This window comes from Camelus ferus, chromosome 6 (assembly GCF_009834535.1).
Source record: "Camelus ferus isolate YT-003-E chromosome 6, BCGSAC_Cfer_1.0, whole genome shotgun sequence".
NCBI lineage: Eukaryota > Metazoa > Chordata > Mammalia > Artiodactyla > Camelidae > Camelus > Camelus ferus.
In genome coordinates, this window is record NC_045701.1 from 80,329,246 (window position 1) to 80,345,538 (window position 16,293).

At 38.4% G+C, this 16,293-nt stretch overlaps 1 long non-coding RNA gene across 1 annotated transcript; it reads left to right on the plus strand.

Moving 5' to 3' along the window:
• The first annotated feature begins 3,942 nt into the window (after window positions 1-3,942).
• On the plus strand, window positions 3,943-13,573 carry LOC116664375. The gene is made up of 4 exons (XR_004320888.1): window positions 3,943-4,254; window positions 8,942-9,022; window positions 11,612-11,694; window positions 12,824-13,573. It is a non-coding gene; the product is annotated as an uncharacterized LOC116664375 (long non-coding RNA).
• Window positions 13,574-16,293: the final 2,720 nt, after the last annotated feature.

Here is a 16,293-nt window from a genome sequence, read left to right on the forward strand (position 1 = left end):
ATGAACATTGGGGTGCATGTATCTTTTCAAATTAGAGTTTTGGATATATGCCCGGGAGTGGGATTGCTGGATCATATGGTAAGTATTTTTAGATTTTTTTTAAAGAATCTCCATAATGTTTAGAAAAATCTGATTCTTTAAAAATAATATTACTATAAAGTCTCTCTTCTCTCCCCCATCTCTGCCTCAGCAATCTTCAATCTTTTAGCAGTTATGTTTCTCTAACGGCCAGTCTGCATCTCTCTCTCTCTCCTTTCTCTAAGTTTTCTCTTCTGCCCAGTTTCTTCCCTTGCTGGTTCAGAATTTCAGGAAGAATATACAAAGGAGGCAGTGCCAGTATCAGTGAGAAAGTCCTGTAATAAAGCACTGGTTCCCCAGTCTTGACACTTGTTTAAAAATATAGATTCTAGGCACCATCCTATGTTTAGTGATGCAGATCTCCAGGGGTTGAGTCCCAAAATGTGTATTTGTAACAAACCCCCCAAGGAATTCTGATAGAACAGGTCTAAGGACAGGTGTCTGGGAAGCATTCTCATGAAGCACAATGATTTTTCATGACCATAGAAAGGGGCACAAATTTCTCTTTTCCCATCTCCCCCCACCAAATGAACCCCAACCAAACATTATCACTATAATAAGATTTATAACTCCACACACAAGCCCTATAAGAAATTTAAAATCCTGGTACCTGAATTTTAAAATGATTATTTAAAACAGTACTTCCATAGAGAAGGCTTTGCTTAAAACCATATTATTAACTTACTTTGTATATCACATGTAAAGTTGAAAACCCTCTTTGAGCCAGATATTTGCATCAGCTAAGGTTCTATAGGTTTCAAATGTAAGACGAACCAATTCATCTTAAGCAGACAAGGAATTTACCAGATCATATTACTGAAAAGCCTAGGTGTTATTGGCTTCAGTTTTGGCTTGATCCAAAAGGCTCAAAATGTCATTGCAATTCCATTTCTCTGTCTATCGCTCAGCTTCACTTCTTCTGCGCTGGCTCTGTTTTCAGCAGAATCTCCTTTCAAGATTGCAAGGTGGTCACAGAGGTTCCACCTCACATCCTCCTAAAGTCCAGTCCCAGTGTGGAAGAGGATTCTTTCCCTCTAAAGTTCCAGCACCAGTCTTGTTACCTGTCATTGGTTCTGATAGGTCACATGGCCATCCCTGAACCAATGACTGTCCCAAGGAATGTGGTGCTTATTGGCTAGGTCAGAGTCAGTGGCACCTGACCTCTGCTGAAGCTGATGGTGGAGTCAACACATGTGGACCAACTGTGATCAGAGTGGCTCTCTGAAAAAATACAGGGTACTATTACCAAAAGGAGGATACTGGACAGCCAAAAATGACAAATGTCCTCCTCAATATATGATGATCTCAATCAAGGCTGTTTTGAAGAGTGTACGTTGTAAAACTAAATGCCAAAGCAGGACTTTTTAATCTTTTTATGAACTTTCACCATTAATATTTCCCCAAATAAGAAACTTATGATCAATTTTAACAAGCTCAAAGCAAGATTATTATCCCCTCATGTTTTGGGGTGGATTTTTTTTGTTCTTCTTATCTTCATATTCAATTTTAAGCAATGAGTCAAACACTATGAAAAAACTGAAAAGGCAAAACAAAACAAAACAAAATAGATCACAAGTGTAAGATGTCATTAGATAATAATGATGGATTCTATGGCAGCTGACTGTATATAGATCTTTCAATTCTGTTATAAGGTTACTTTTTCTACCTAACTGTAGAAGCTTTCCAAACCTGAATATACAGTGATCTAGGATTGACAGTAAACAGAATACCTGAAAACATTAAAAAAAAAAAATACCAAGCATAAATCTGAATTACATCGTACATAAGAAAATCAAGAAACTATCCAATATATATTAAGAACTCCTACAAATCAATAAGAAAAAGACATCCAACAGAATATTGGACTAAAAATCCTGAACAGACATTTCACAAAAGGAGCTATCTAAATGACCAATACACATGTGAAAGAGTGCTCAACTTTTTAGTCATCAAGGAAATGCAAATTCTCATCCACTACTGCTGAGAGTATAAATTGGTGCAAACATCTGGAAAACTGTTTGGAAGTACCTATCAATGTGGACACGTGCTTATCCTATGACATAGCAATTTCACCCTTAAACATATACTCAAAATACATGATCAAGAATGTTCATTAGAAATGAATATATGTATGTATATGCATGACTGGGATAGTGTGCTGTATACCAGAAATTGACATATTATAACTGACTGTACTTCAATTTAAAAAAAAAACCTATATAAGCAGCTCATACAACTCAATAAGAAAAAAACAAACAACCCCATCCAAAAATGGGCAAAAGACCTAAATAAGCAATTCTCCAAGGAAGAAATACAAATGATCAATAGGCACATGAAAAAATGCTCAATATCACTAATTATCAGAGAAATGTAAATCAAAACTACAATGAGGTATCACCTCACACCAGTCAGAATGGCCATCATTCAAAAGTCCACAAATGACAAATGCTGGAGAGGCTGTGGAGAAAAGGGAACCCTCCTACACTGCTGGTGGGAATGCAGTTTGGTGCAAGCCACTGTGGAAAACAGTATGGAGATTCCTCAAAAGACTAGAAACAGACTTACCATATGATCCAGGAATCCCGCTCCTGGGCATATATCCAGAAGGAACCCTACTTCAAAATGACACCTGCACCCCAATGTTCATAGCAGCACTATTTACAGTAGCCAAGGCATGGAAACAGCCTAAATGTCCATCAACAGATGACTAGATGAAGAAGAAGTGGTATATTTATACAATGGAGTACTATTTAGCCACAAAAACCAACAACATAACGCCATTTGCAGCAATACGGATGTTCCTGGAGAATGTCATTCTAAGTGAAGCCAGAAAGAGAAAGAAAAATACCATATGAGATCACTTATATGTGGATCTAAAAAAAACAAACAAAGCATAAATACAAAACAGAAATAGACTCACAGACATAGAATATAAACTTGTGGTTGCCAAGGGGGCAGAGGGTGGGAAGAGATAGACTGAGATTTCAAAATTGTAGAATAGATCAACAAGATTATACTGTATAGCATAGGGAACTATATACAAGATCTTATGGTAGCTCACAGTGAAAAAAAAATGTGACAATGAATATATATATGTCATGTATAACTGAAAAATTGTGTTCTACACTGGAATTTGACACATTATAAAATGACTATAGCTCAATAAAAAAAAATGTTAAAATAAATAAATAAATAAAAATTTTAAAGGGAATTAATTTTCAAAAAAAAGACCCAACTTAGATTGATAAAACCTGGGTTTTAGGGTACTTGCTGTCATATACTTGTATCCCATTGAGAAAAATCATTTAATTTCTGTTATCCACAGTTTTCTTCACAATAAAGTTGTAATGAGTCTTAAAAAAAAAAAAAACTAGTGTTCATTAGAAGCACAATTTTTAGCAATTAAAAACCAAAAACTACCAAAATGCCCAGCAACAATGGAATGGATCAGTAAACTGTCATATTGTTGCACAATTTAACACTCTGAAGCAGAATGAACAAATAACATGGATAAGTCTTACAGTGAAGTTAAATGAAAGAAACCAGCCACAAAAAAGTACATATTGTATCATTCCATTTGTATACAAGTTAAGACCATACTAAACTACTCTCTGCAATTAGAAGACAAGATACCAGGGACCAGAAGACAGTGACGGGAAGATTTAGGGGGTTTTGGTAATATTCTGTCTCTTGATGTGAGTGCTAGTTACACAAGTGTGTTAAGTTTGTGAAAATTCAGCTAGCTGACATTTATGTGCATTTCTCTGAATACATATTATACTTTAATGGTTAAAAATTTTTTAAAGAGGGAAAATCATTTAAGTCTCCAGCCTGTCATTTCTAGCCTATCATTTCCTTCCATTATCAAATCCTTTTATAAGTTGCCTCCCAGTGTTAAAATACTTGCTCTGTTTTAACAAGTGGTGGGTGGTTGATGTGATTTCCCTATGAATAGTTTGTGGAGTGGTTTTGGAAGTAGGTATAAATGTTAGTTTTAAGCATCTGGGGGTGTGCGCAGTATTTTTTCCTTGTAGAGGTCACATTATTAAGTCATAGTACTTTTACTCAGCTTTGTTTTATCTGTGCAGCACAGCACCCAGAAGCATTCATGATTTCCAGCTGCAGATTATACCACAATTGATTCCTATGCAGATCACAGCTATTAGAGACACCAAGGTGAGAATCAGATAAAGTCTTCATTATTGATCCTGAAACCTTTTTTGAAATAATGAATTCTGAGCAGATTTGCTGTCCTTCTTCATACAATTGCTATTTCCCAGTAGCAGTCTGTATCTAGTAGATATAGAGGAACAAATGGTCAGGTTTTAATAAAAATCATTTTGGAGCCCAAACTCCAGCTTCCTCTACAGGAGCCCACAAGTCTTTGCTCCAACCAGAGTTCTCAGTGTTGCAACTTCCTCTGTAAATAAAAGCAGAAGAGTTCTCCGTACATACAGACAGAGGCTGGATTAACATTGAGAATAGACAAATTATCCCTACGAGCAGCATTCTATTATTCAGAATAATGGAGTTCTGGGACTATGCAAAGCCAGGAAAAATCCAAAAGAATATAGAAACTTTTAAATTATGAAACGATGCGTTAATGTGTAGACATTTATCCAGCAAAACAAACAGACAAAACAGCAAGGGGGATGCATCAACAGTTAATCAGTTTCTTGTAAGTTATAACGAATAAGCAACGGAGAGGGGACTCACATCAGTGTTCCTTAAGGACAGATATCAGGAAAATCAAGGTAGAAGTGTTTCTAACCCATAATGTTAAAAATAATAATTCCAATCTTTTGGAAATTGCCATGCTTTGTTTTCATTGGTGTAATATGGAGAATCCAGTCTTCTAAAAACTTCTAACAGCACTATTGTTTTTAAACAGTGATTTACGTATCTTTTTTTTGAGGAGGAGGAAGTAATTAGGTTTTTTATTTCTTTATTTTTAGAGGAGACACTGGGGACTGAACCCAGGACCTCTTGTATGCTAAGCATGCTCTCTATCACTTGAGCTACACCCCAAATGGTATTGTCTTTTGAGGTTTCTCAGAACCATAGATTAACTTTTAAAATTGAATATAACATTAAAGTTTATCTTTTATGTATCTTTGATATGAGGATCAATGGTTCTCAAATTGTGCTCTAAGGAGCCCTGAGGGCTCCTACTTAATATGTCAACAGTGGCCAAGGATCGATTGGAGAAGGACCAGTAGACAAACACTCAAGACACTCCCAACCCTGGGCCAGCATTAACAAGTGGAACTCCACTTTTCTGGTTTTCACAATGGGCTACCATACGGATTTTATTTAAAGAAAGCATTCAACGATTTTAAAATAAGAAATAATAAAGATTTCCAATTAGACAACTCATCTGGTCCAAGCATCAACAAAACTGAAGAGTTTACACTTCAAGGAAATTGGGGCTCAAGCTGATGAAGTGATTTTCCCCAAATATCAGAGCCAACTAGGGGCAGGACTGGAACTGGAACTTTTGTTTACTGGTTCTGGTTTGGTTGGGCTTTCCAAACTACCAGGTGTCCATCAGAGAGCCTCTGCAGTTTCCAAAAAGAGGGGTTGGAAATCTTGAGGTGAAAATAGTATATGCTCATTTTTCCAGTCTTTATACATTCCTTTATTTTCAGTATTAAAGCTCTTGCTATAGAGACCATCTACATTTTTTTAAAATAATGCATATCATGCTACATGAAATAATATGGATAACAGAACCAAGAATAAACTATTAAGAGTTCACTGTTTGCTCCAAAGTGCTGTTTGCAAATGGAAAAAGAAATTAGCTGCTAAAAATGTTTAATTGGTTACAATCTAGAATCCGTCCAGAGTAAAGCTGCCATGGGAACTGACTAGCTGATTCTAAAGCTTAAAACAGGCCTTTTAAGTATATATCAGGGTTTTTTTTTTTTTTAATATCAAAGTGTTAGTTCAAAAATGCTACATAATTAGACACCAGCTTTCTCTCTGTCATGTCATTTTCTAAAGAGATTCTACCCAATTAATTTCTTTTTCCCTAGTTTGGTAGCCAAAGGGTTAATTAAAGATAGGGCCCTCTTTTTTTAGCTGTTACTATAGTCAGGCTCTCATTCAATCTAAAAATAGCCATGCCTTTACACCATTTTTAACCCTACAAAGCTGAGACTTATGTCTATCCAAATTAAGGATGGGCTTAAATAGCCCATCCTCAGTCAAAACCATGGCAACCAGTACACAGTACACATCCTGCATCTTGCCCGGTAGTCCTTAAAATTCTTTAATCACAAGACAGGAAATCTGTTTTGTTTGGTTGTTATTTAAGGACAGACTTACACTATACAGATTTACACTTACACTATGGTCAACCATCTGCTTTTATTTAGGGAAAAATGGATTTATGACAGTATGAGCTTTAAAATTAGGAAGAGACAGTCTTATTTATTTGTTCACTGCCTTATCTCAAAAAAAGGATCTATGGTAAGACTCAGAACTTCCAAAACAGGAGATGGAGAAAATGAGAAGAATGATTGGAGTGTGGACTTCCTACAGTCATAACCATGTAAACAACTGGTTGACAGTCAGGCTAAATAATAAAAATAAAACTGGACTCCCCTCGGTAACACTACCAAGTAGCACTGTTAAATTGTGAAACACAAAGGAATATTTATTTTTCTGACTTTTGTTTCAAATTGAAAATAGCTTTATGATTTTTTTCTGATAATAAAATCAATACGAGCTCAAGTAGACAATCCATGCATTTTAGAAAGGTATAAAGAAAACGATAAAAATCAGCCCAAGTCATCCAGAGGTAATTGTTTAAAATTGTGGTGACCCCCTCCAGCATCCCTCTATGCATAAATACATGCATACCTTAATAATTGCATATAAATGAAGTGGTATTCTACATGTTTTGTGACCTGCTCTCCTACTCTACTCACTGTGAAGATCTTTCCATTCTAATTAATATAGATTTGTTATATATTCTTCCACACAGATGTACCAAAATTAATTTAACTATCCCCTAGTTAAGAATATTAGAAGTGTGTCCAGCATTTTTCTATTATGAATAACACTACAATCAAGACTTTTTACATACAGATCTTTGTGCAATTGGTCAATTATGTCAACAGGATAAATTTCCAGATGTGAATTTGCTAAGTCAAAATGTATGTATACATATGTATATTTAAATTTGGTCCATGTCATCAGGACTGCACCTTGGAAAAGTTGAGCCAATGTATACATAAACAAGGCATGAGTGTAAAGTTTCTCTACACCCTCACCAATATTAAATATCTCATTCTTTTCTTTTCCTACCTAATAGTCAAGATGTCATTATGTTTTAATGGTAGCAGCTCTTCTCCCATCAATTCATAACTCTAAGAAAAGGAGAACTATAATTAAATTCAATGAGATAATTGAACTAAATGATTTTAAAAGGCTCTTCCAGTTTTAACATTCTGCAGTTCTACAAAATGTCCTCAATTCATTTCTCTACCATGCATCCATTATAAGCAAGATCCCAGGGGGAGAGAAGCTAACCTTGGGCGTCTAATGCGTGTATGAAAACAACTTTTTGAGATCATCGTTTTAATGCTCATTTTATGGAGGAAAAATATGGGGGTTCCATAAGGGGTTAAATAAGAACAGAATCAGAGAAAGTTATCTGACTAGAAAGTTGAGGGGTTTTTTTCTGATATCATCTGTATCTCATTGGGTTTCCTGTTCTTCAGGAATATACAGTCTACTCTGAGGCAGGGGTGGGAGTTGCAGGAGAGACCATACTCACATAAATACAATCTAAGTCACACTTTCTAATTCCTAAGTCAAGCCCTTGTCCTCCTCCACCCACCCTTATCACCACTTTGTGTCATCCCCTTAGCATTCAAAGTGGAGCTTTATGTAGAGTAGATGCTCAATAAATATTGTCCATGCTCTTCCCTATCCACCTGACTACTTGTCTAAGAGGATTCAAATTTTCTCATTGTGGATGGGGTGGTCCTGCTCACTGTACCATATGATAGTGGCTTGGCAGCTAGAAAGCTCTTAGTCTCAGATTGTTTGTAGCATTTAACTGGTAGCCCCAGTTCCCTACCCAGCCTGACCAGGCTTGGAGCTGTGAGCCCAGAGAAACAGACTGAGATCCAGAGACAGAACAGCATTCAGCTCCAGGGCACAAGCGAGGCATGTTGTCCTCTCTCAAAGTCCTGCCTTTACCTTTCTATATAATCTGATTAAATTAGTATATCTTATACTTCTGACATTTCCTCCCTAGTCCTTTGACATTTTTAGAGTGTCTTTAGGCTTTATCAAGATTATTATAATTATCATTATTGCTATCAATCGCTAGCCATGGGTAACTCAAATTTTCTATGGTTCAGTGTTTAAATGGCTCATCTCAACTCCCACTATCCTAGCTTCCCAGTTACTTGTTCTGAGAGCTGATATACAGTACCAGCAATGGCTCAGGACCAAAAAGTTACTGAATTCTGATTGGTTACCTTTTCCTGTGGTCAACAGGTCCAGATGTGGCTGGTGTGCATTCACAAAGGTCTAGGAGCCAGACTCTTCACTACCATTCTTGCAAAGAAATCACATAATGCATGTTTCGTATTTCACATAGTACAAAACAGCTTTTTGGTTTGTTTTGTGTAAATATGTGACAAGCTGCAATTCAATGGTTTTTGCGGATTAAATATCCTCCAAAAACAGCAGGAAAAAGACATGCACATTTCCAATGTAAAGTTCGCCTAACCCTCACCTAGTGTATAAAGCTGGGCCATATTTCCAAGCAATGACTAAGTATTCCATGTGCTTTGGTTAAGCTGAGGAAATGCTGATTTTGGTCAATGCCTATATTTTTCTCCAGGCTCTTGGATGTGACAAGCCTTCAGTGGTGGCCTACCTCACTGTGAGATTAGCCTCTTGATAGCAGAGCGAGCTGCTGAGGGTAAGGACACTTGGGCTGCAATGACACCTACTCCCAGGGAAAAAAAATGTGCCCATTGCATTTGCTGCAATAGACTCATCATGCTCTCCTTTCTAATTTGCCATCTTTTCCCCCCAAACAAATGTGTTATTATTCAACAATAAAGGGTCTAGCAAAACACCACAGAGCTCCTACTACAGAGCTACATAAAAGCAGGACATGGTGGTGAATGTTAAGTGCATTCTGGCTTGATTTGGTTTAAAGAGATCACTCCCAAGAAACACTTGGGATCAGCACTTGCAGTATTAGAGATGTGTCCTGACAGCTGGGGTTCGTTGGAACAAGGGTGGCTTTGTCCTCTTTTATGTCCGTTTATGCCCAGGCGATTGTTGTCATCACTGCTCATGGGGAGGGCAAAGCAGAAGATGACCCAGCAGAGCAACAGCTAGGAGGTGAGAGATTCTCTGACTAATGCTGAGGAGGAGTGATGGGCTGTCATGCGTTCTGTTTTTAGTCGTTGCTGTTATGATAATTTCTGGAAGTTCAACCTGTCCCTACAAATGACTTCCTGTTTAGACATCAATATGCATGTGTAGAACCAAACCCATAATCTCTCCTTCCTGTGCACATACTTAGACACTCTGCTGCCCAGCCTCCCTTGAGAACAGAGCTAATGGAATATGAGCAGAAGTGACGTGGGCCACTTATGGACCTGGCCCATAAAAATTTCCAGGGGTAATTCTCCTCTCTCTTCTCTCATCTGCCAGTTGGAGAGCCATGCCCAAGTAGCCATGAAGTCATGTTGAAAGAAAGACGGAGCCTCTGTAAGCCAGATCCTTGAATGATTGTTTGAAGATCAGCTGACTAAGACCAATACCCCTGTCAACTGGCACTTACAAAAAAAGAAAATATCAGGCCCCTGAAACGTGGGTGGGAAGGGGAGGCTTTTGTCACAGAAGTTATCCTGTTTGACTAATGCAGCACGCAAGAGCCCAGGGAGAAGTAGACAGTGCTCACTCTGAATGTGCCTGCTTTGACCTCTTTTCTGGTCACCTTTTCTTTGACTTCCCCCTCTGCTTGCTCTCTAATAACAGACCCTGAGCTGGGGAATGTTGGGGAGAAACATGCTGGGTTGTTACACACTAGCATGTTAATACGACTTTGGAAAGATGCTATGAAGAACATGCGTTCCTGAGGAGAGAAATGTTATCCTAACCAACAAATGTGTGTCAGACACGTTCCCTACAGGAGTCATTCTGCTAGGTGCTGGGAATACGAAGGCATCAAACCTCATCTCTACCTTGGAATTAAAACAGAAACAAAAAAAGATACAGTCTTATCTCTTAACGAGCTTACAAACTATTTGGGAAAATGTGACTTCAAAGATAGTTGGCTAATGAAAGAAGACAGGCTTTAGAGTTGGACAGAAATGATTTGCTATTCCAGATATACAACTTATTAGATTTATGGAAAATGAATCAATCTGTGCCTCAGTATACTCATCTTTAAACTAGGATAATACCTGATAAACATGGTTAAGTTTTTAAAAACTTTTTACTTTGAAATAATTTTGAACTTAAAAGTTGCCAAGAGTTCCCATCTACCCTCCATCCAACTTCCCTTAATGTCAACATTCATATAATTGCCAAAACTAGGAAATTAACACTGGGACAGCACAAATAGCTAAACAACAGACTTTATTAGGATTTCTCCAATTTTTCCATGACGGTAGTTATTGTAGTGTAAAGAATTTAGAGCAGCATATTCCCCACTGCTTTCAACCCTAAGCACGTGAGAATCGAATCACCAGAGGAGATGTGAAAAAAAAAAACCAATGCCCAAGCCCAACCCAAATTGAATTAAATCAGAATAACTCTGGGGGAGGTCCAGGCATCATTATTTTTCCAAAGCTCCCCAGGAGATTGTTAATAAGTAGCCAGGTTTGGCCACCAGCTCTTAAAGATCATGGGTTACCTATTGGTGCTCATGTGTGATGTGCAGCCTGGGGATGTGTTTGATTATGTTTGCTGTTGAAAAGGGAAAATACCTGGTCTGTGGTTACACCTGGCAGCCGTATCATTGACCAAGCACCTATTGTCCTCATATATTTATGACAACTGCCCACTTCCTGGAGGCTTTTGTGATCTCTGGTTTAGATTGTAACCACTAACTACTAATGGACACTGAATTATAAGAAATGTGTAAAAACATATTTAACATAAGCATGTAAAAGAAAGCAATTTCGTCTAGGTTCAACATAAGATGCCTCTCTCCAATCAGCTAAGAAGACACCAGGCAGAATGATTTACTTCCTCACTCTGAAACTCCTCAATTTTTATAAAATGGTAGTGTCAACAATCTGGGTTTTGAACGTGATTTAAGACCATGAATAATTTTCTAAGAACAAAATATCAGTGAAATCACTGACACTAAATCTGCCATCTTCCATAAGCCTCTTGATAGCATGGGTCCTAAAATAAATCCAAAGTTTGAGAGATTTGGTCTTTGTCAGAACACTAGGAAAAGGGTACCTTTAAAAAAATACCCACTTTTTCATAGAATAGGGACTGGAAGCAACATTCATTGCATTTTAACTCTTTTATTTTAAAGATCAAGAAATTGAAGCTCGGAGAGGTGTCTTGTTCAAGTTCACACAACTAGTTAAGACCATGCAGCACAAGGATTCCGATCTCGTAAGTCTTCACTCTGTAATGTTTCCACGCTATCATAAGCCAAATCTTTAGAGTTGTTAAAACAATTATTCTGGTTAATGCCAAGAACAGAGAATATAGTGGGGAAAAGGCAATCTTTTATATAAAATTTTGTTATGGGTTTGGTTTCTTTCAAGTCAGTTCTCAAATTTTTCCTATTAGAATAATGAAAATATCCACATATAACAGTAAAAATATTGTTATAATTTCAGTCTAATCCATATAGGCATTTTGAATTGATTGACGATTCCAAGTGGTCAATAAATTTACTTTCTAGGAGATTCCATTTCCATAGTGTAGTTTGAAGTCTACAAAAATTCTAATTATGTTTGGCTAGGATTATGTATAATAGTGAGCAATAGAAAACCCAGAAGTTTTTCTTTTATGAGAGTCTGCCTCCAGGACTGGAGTCTACTGGATCTATTCCAGGATTGGTATGAAACTCCATGGTGTCAGGGACTCATGCTCCTTCTAGCTTGTTACCATGCTGAGCATTGCCTTAGCTCCCAGGACCATTTCATAGTCTGAGATGGCTGCTCTAGGTCCTGCCATCACATCTACATTCTAGCCAGTAAAAAAGAAAAAGAAAGGCACATTGTCTGCTTTAAGAACACTTCTCTAATGTTGCATACACCTCTCTTATTTTACACATTAACCAGAATTTTGTCATGTGTAAATCCTCCTCACAGAGGAGGATGATAAATGTAGTTTGATTCCATAAGGCCTAACTAAAAATTGGAAGTGCTGTTATTAGAAAAGAGAAAATAGATATTGGATCGTCTTCTCTTATACTATCTGTGTGGTCTCTCTCTGCCTCCCTCCTATAAGGACACTTGTGATTGTATTTAGGGACCACTTTGATAATCCAAAATAATCTCCTCATCTCAAGATCTTTAATTTAACCCTCTCTGCAAAGACCCTTTTTCCTTACAAAATAACACTTATAGAATCCAGGGATTAGGACCTGATATCTTTGAGTGATCAGCATTCAGCATACTATACCCACCGACAGGAAAATATGAGGCTGATTGGAGAAAAAAGAAGTCGCCTTTAGGTGAAGGGCATTTCTCTGATGGAGAAGTTATTTCCTGCCTCTCTTCTTTGTCATCAGGAAAAGGAAAGCTGTCTCCCCCCTGCCCCGCACTCCTGGAAACTGAGGGAAGCAAATGCCAAGAGAATCACTGATTGGTGGATTCATGGGTGCCTATGGAAAGGGGTATTCTGATTCCACTCTCTGAATAAATGTCTCTGCTAGCCAGTGGATCTGCTCACCTGCTGCCATGATCCAGGCAGAGGGGAATGAATTAAGGAGACAAGGCAGGATGGAGGATAGTCAGACAGAGAGGGGCATGCACCCCTCCCATAGTTCTAGTTCCCTCAAAATACAAAAGAGGATCCCACACATACCTGCAAATCCATGAGTCTGAGGTCTACAGTCTGGCTGGGATTGCTAAAGCAGGGGCCGAACAGGCAGGTGCCTTGAAGCAGGGGGCAGTGATGTTTGGAGTCAGATATTGCAACATATTACCAACATCTGAGGAAGTTGCTTGGGACTGAGATGCCATCAGAAGGACATGTTGGAGCAGCTACTCCTTCGTGTTGAGCTCCTAGACAAAGAGCTAGAAGGACAGGGTCAACCATGCAGGCAGAGATAAAGACAGACTTCAAGTCAAATAAGAAGTTAGGTCTGTCTTCTTTTTCCCTCTCCCCTCAGCATCAAAGGAGCCAGTGCAAGGACGGAGGGAGAGGGGAGTGTAAAGAAGCTGAAATGCCACCTCCATTACCAACCCCTGGAGCCCCCTAGTCTCGCCCGTGCTGTGGGAGAGAAAGAGAAGAGCCTTAGATCCAACAAAAGGTTACAATTTTTTAAAAAACAGAACTGAGTCTTAAAAAATGAAGGTGCTTTTAATTATGAAAAAAGACAAAAAGCTAAAGAATCAGGTTGAAGTACCTTTAAGAGCCCCTGCAACCCAGTGGAGAAAGGACTTCATTTAAGCACAGGTAGAAAGAATGGGAAAAATAAGTCTTCTGTGTTTTTACCCCCAAATGAACTGAAACTCCCCAGTAATCCAATTGTGTCCTTTAATCCAAATCACATCAGAGAATCAGCCTAGGCAAATCTGAATGAATCCTTGTTTATCTAGTTTTTCTTTTTTCCCTGTGGAAGAGGGGATGTACTATAATAAGCAAATGATTCCCCAACTTCTGTCTTCTAAATGCCACTTACATGACTTTTGCCATATTGTTACACCATTGTACTATTGTTTACTTTACAGTTTTCCTGTGAGTTTACTCACTTTTTAAATTAAACATTTTTAAAGAAAACTACACCTCAATGGTAATTGGAGGAATTAGTAAGTGCCATAAATAAGCAGAACAAAGACAAAAACAGATACCCTCAAATGCTATGGCCTGAGCTTGGGCTTCAATCTTTGTTAGAAAGGGAGATTAGCGAAGGTGACAGGTGCTAAAAGCACACTAGTCTCAGCTGACACCTTTTCCCTGATGGCCTTAGGAATGAAATAACTTTCTCACGGGCCAACTCAAAGTTATTTAATGCTGTGACTGAGCAATAACACATGAAATGCCAAAACCTCAAATGAGAGAAAGATATTCTGGAATATAAAGATACAGTCAGTACACACCTGCCTCCAACATCTGACTAAGCAGCTTTCACAACTACTTGAGAATTTACACTTGAAGGTGATGTATTAAAAGATAAGTCCTGCTAAACAAGCAATTCTCCAAGGAAGAAATACAAATGATCAATAGGCACATGAAAAAATGCTCAATATCACTAGTTATCAGAAAAATGCAAATCAAAACTACAATGAGGTATCACCTCACACCAGTCAGAATGGCCGTCATTCAAAAGTCCACAAATGACAAACGCTGAAGAGGCTGTGGAGAAAAGGGAACCCTCCTACACTGCTGGTGGGAATGCAGTTTGGTGCAGCCACTGTGGAAAACAGTATGGAGATTCCTCAAAAGACTAGGAATAGACTTACCATATGACCCAGGAATCCTGCTCCTGGGCATATATCCAGAAGGAACCCTACTTCAGGATGACACCTGCACCCCAATGTTCATAGCAGCACTATTTACAATAGCCAAGACATGGAAACAGCCTAAATGTCCATCAACAGATGACTGGATGAAGAAGAAGTGGTATATTTATACAATGGAATACTATTCAGCCATAAAAACCGACAATATAACGCCATTTGCAGCAACATGGATGTCCCTGGAGAATGTCATTCTAAGTGAAGTAAGCCAGAAAGAGAAAGAAAAATACCATATGAGATCGCTCATATGTGGAATCTAAAAAAAAAAAACCAAACAAAGCATAAATACAAAACAGGAATAGACTCACAGACATAGAATATAATACTTGCGGTTGCCAAGGGGGCGGAGGGTGGGAAGAGATAGACTGGAATTTCAAAAGTGTAGAATAGATCAACAAGATTATACTGTATAGCACAGGGAAATATATAAAAGATCTTATTGTAGCTCGCAGAGAAAAAAATGTGACAATGAATATATCCATATTCATGTATAACTGAAAAATTGTGCTCTACACTGGAATTTGACACAACATTGTAAAATGATTATAAATCAATAAAAAAATGTTAAAAAAAAAGATAAGTCCTGGTATTTTAGAGCATGAAATTCTACAAATATGTATTAAATGCTCCATTAGGACTCACGCATTGCAAGTGAAAGCAAGTAATTTATTGGCTCATATAACTGGGAGACCCAGTTCAAATACTTCAACCAGAGTTGTATTTGGGCGCTCAAATAATGTCTTCACACTTTCCCCACCCCCCCCACCCCCTCCTCTCCTTCTCTGTTGGACATACATTTTCCAAAGGAAACAACATGGCTGTCAGCAACCCAGAACTCCATCTCCCAGCTTCACAGACCCAGCAGAAAGAATCAATACCAAAAGCTGTAGCAGCTAAGTCCCAGCCCAGACACTGACAGGATACTGACCAGGGCTCTGCACCCACCTTTGAATCAATCCCTGAAGCTAGCTGGCTGGACATATTCCGGCCAGGCCAGGGTCACGTCCCCCCTTCCTGTGATAACGAGGGGCAGGAGAGAAGATCAAGACCGTATTACCCAAAGGATAATGGATGTATCTCCCACAGGAAGAAAAGGGAAATGATGCTGTGCAGACAAAAATAATAGGTGTTCTTAACAAATGCCTTCTTTGTGCTGTGCATATTTAATCTGAAAAGAACATAATAAGTCAATAATAATAACATTTAAAAATACAAAGAGTGTGCGTTGAATGGCTACTGGCAGTATCCAGCTCCTGCCACTTTCTGGCCCTAACTGCAACAGTCAGCACCTGCACCCTAATGCCTAGAGCTCTCTCTGAACACTGAAACCCCACTTTACCTGGCCATGGGGAATTAACCAGCTACCCCCAGTAGCCCTTAGACAAAGACTGACAGTAGGTGGTCGATAAATACCCCAGCTCCCCCACTTTTGGGGAGGATAACTCTGAGGTGTTCTGTACTGTTTCCCAGAGTTCCCTGGAGGGATTGAGCTCCAGTTGTCCACTTGCTTGATAGC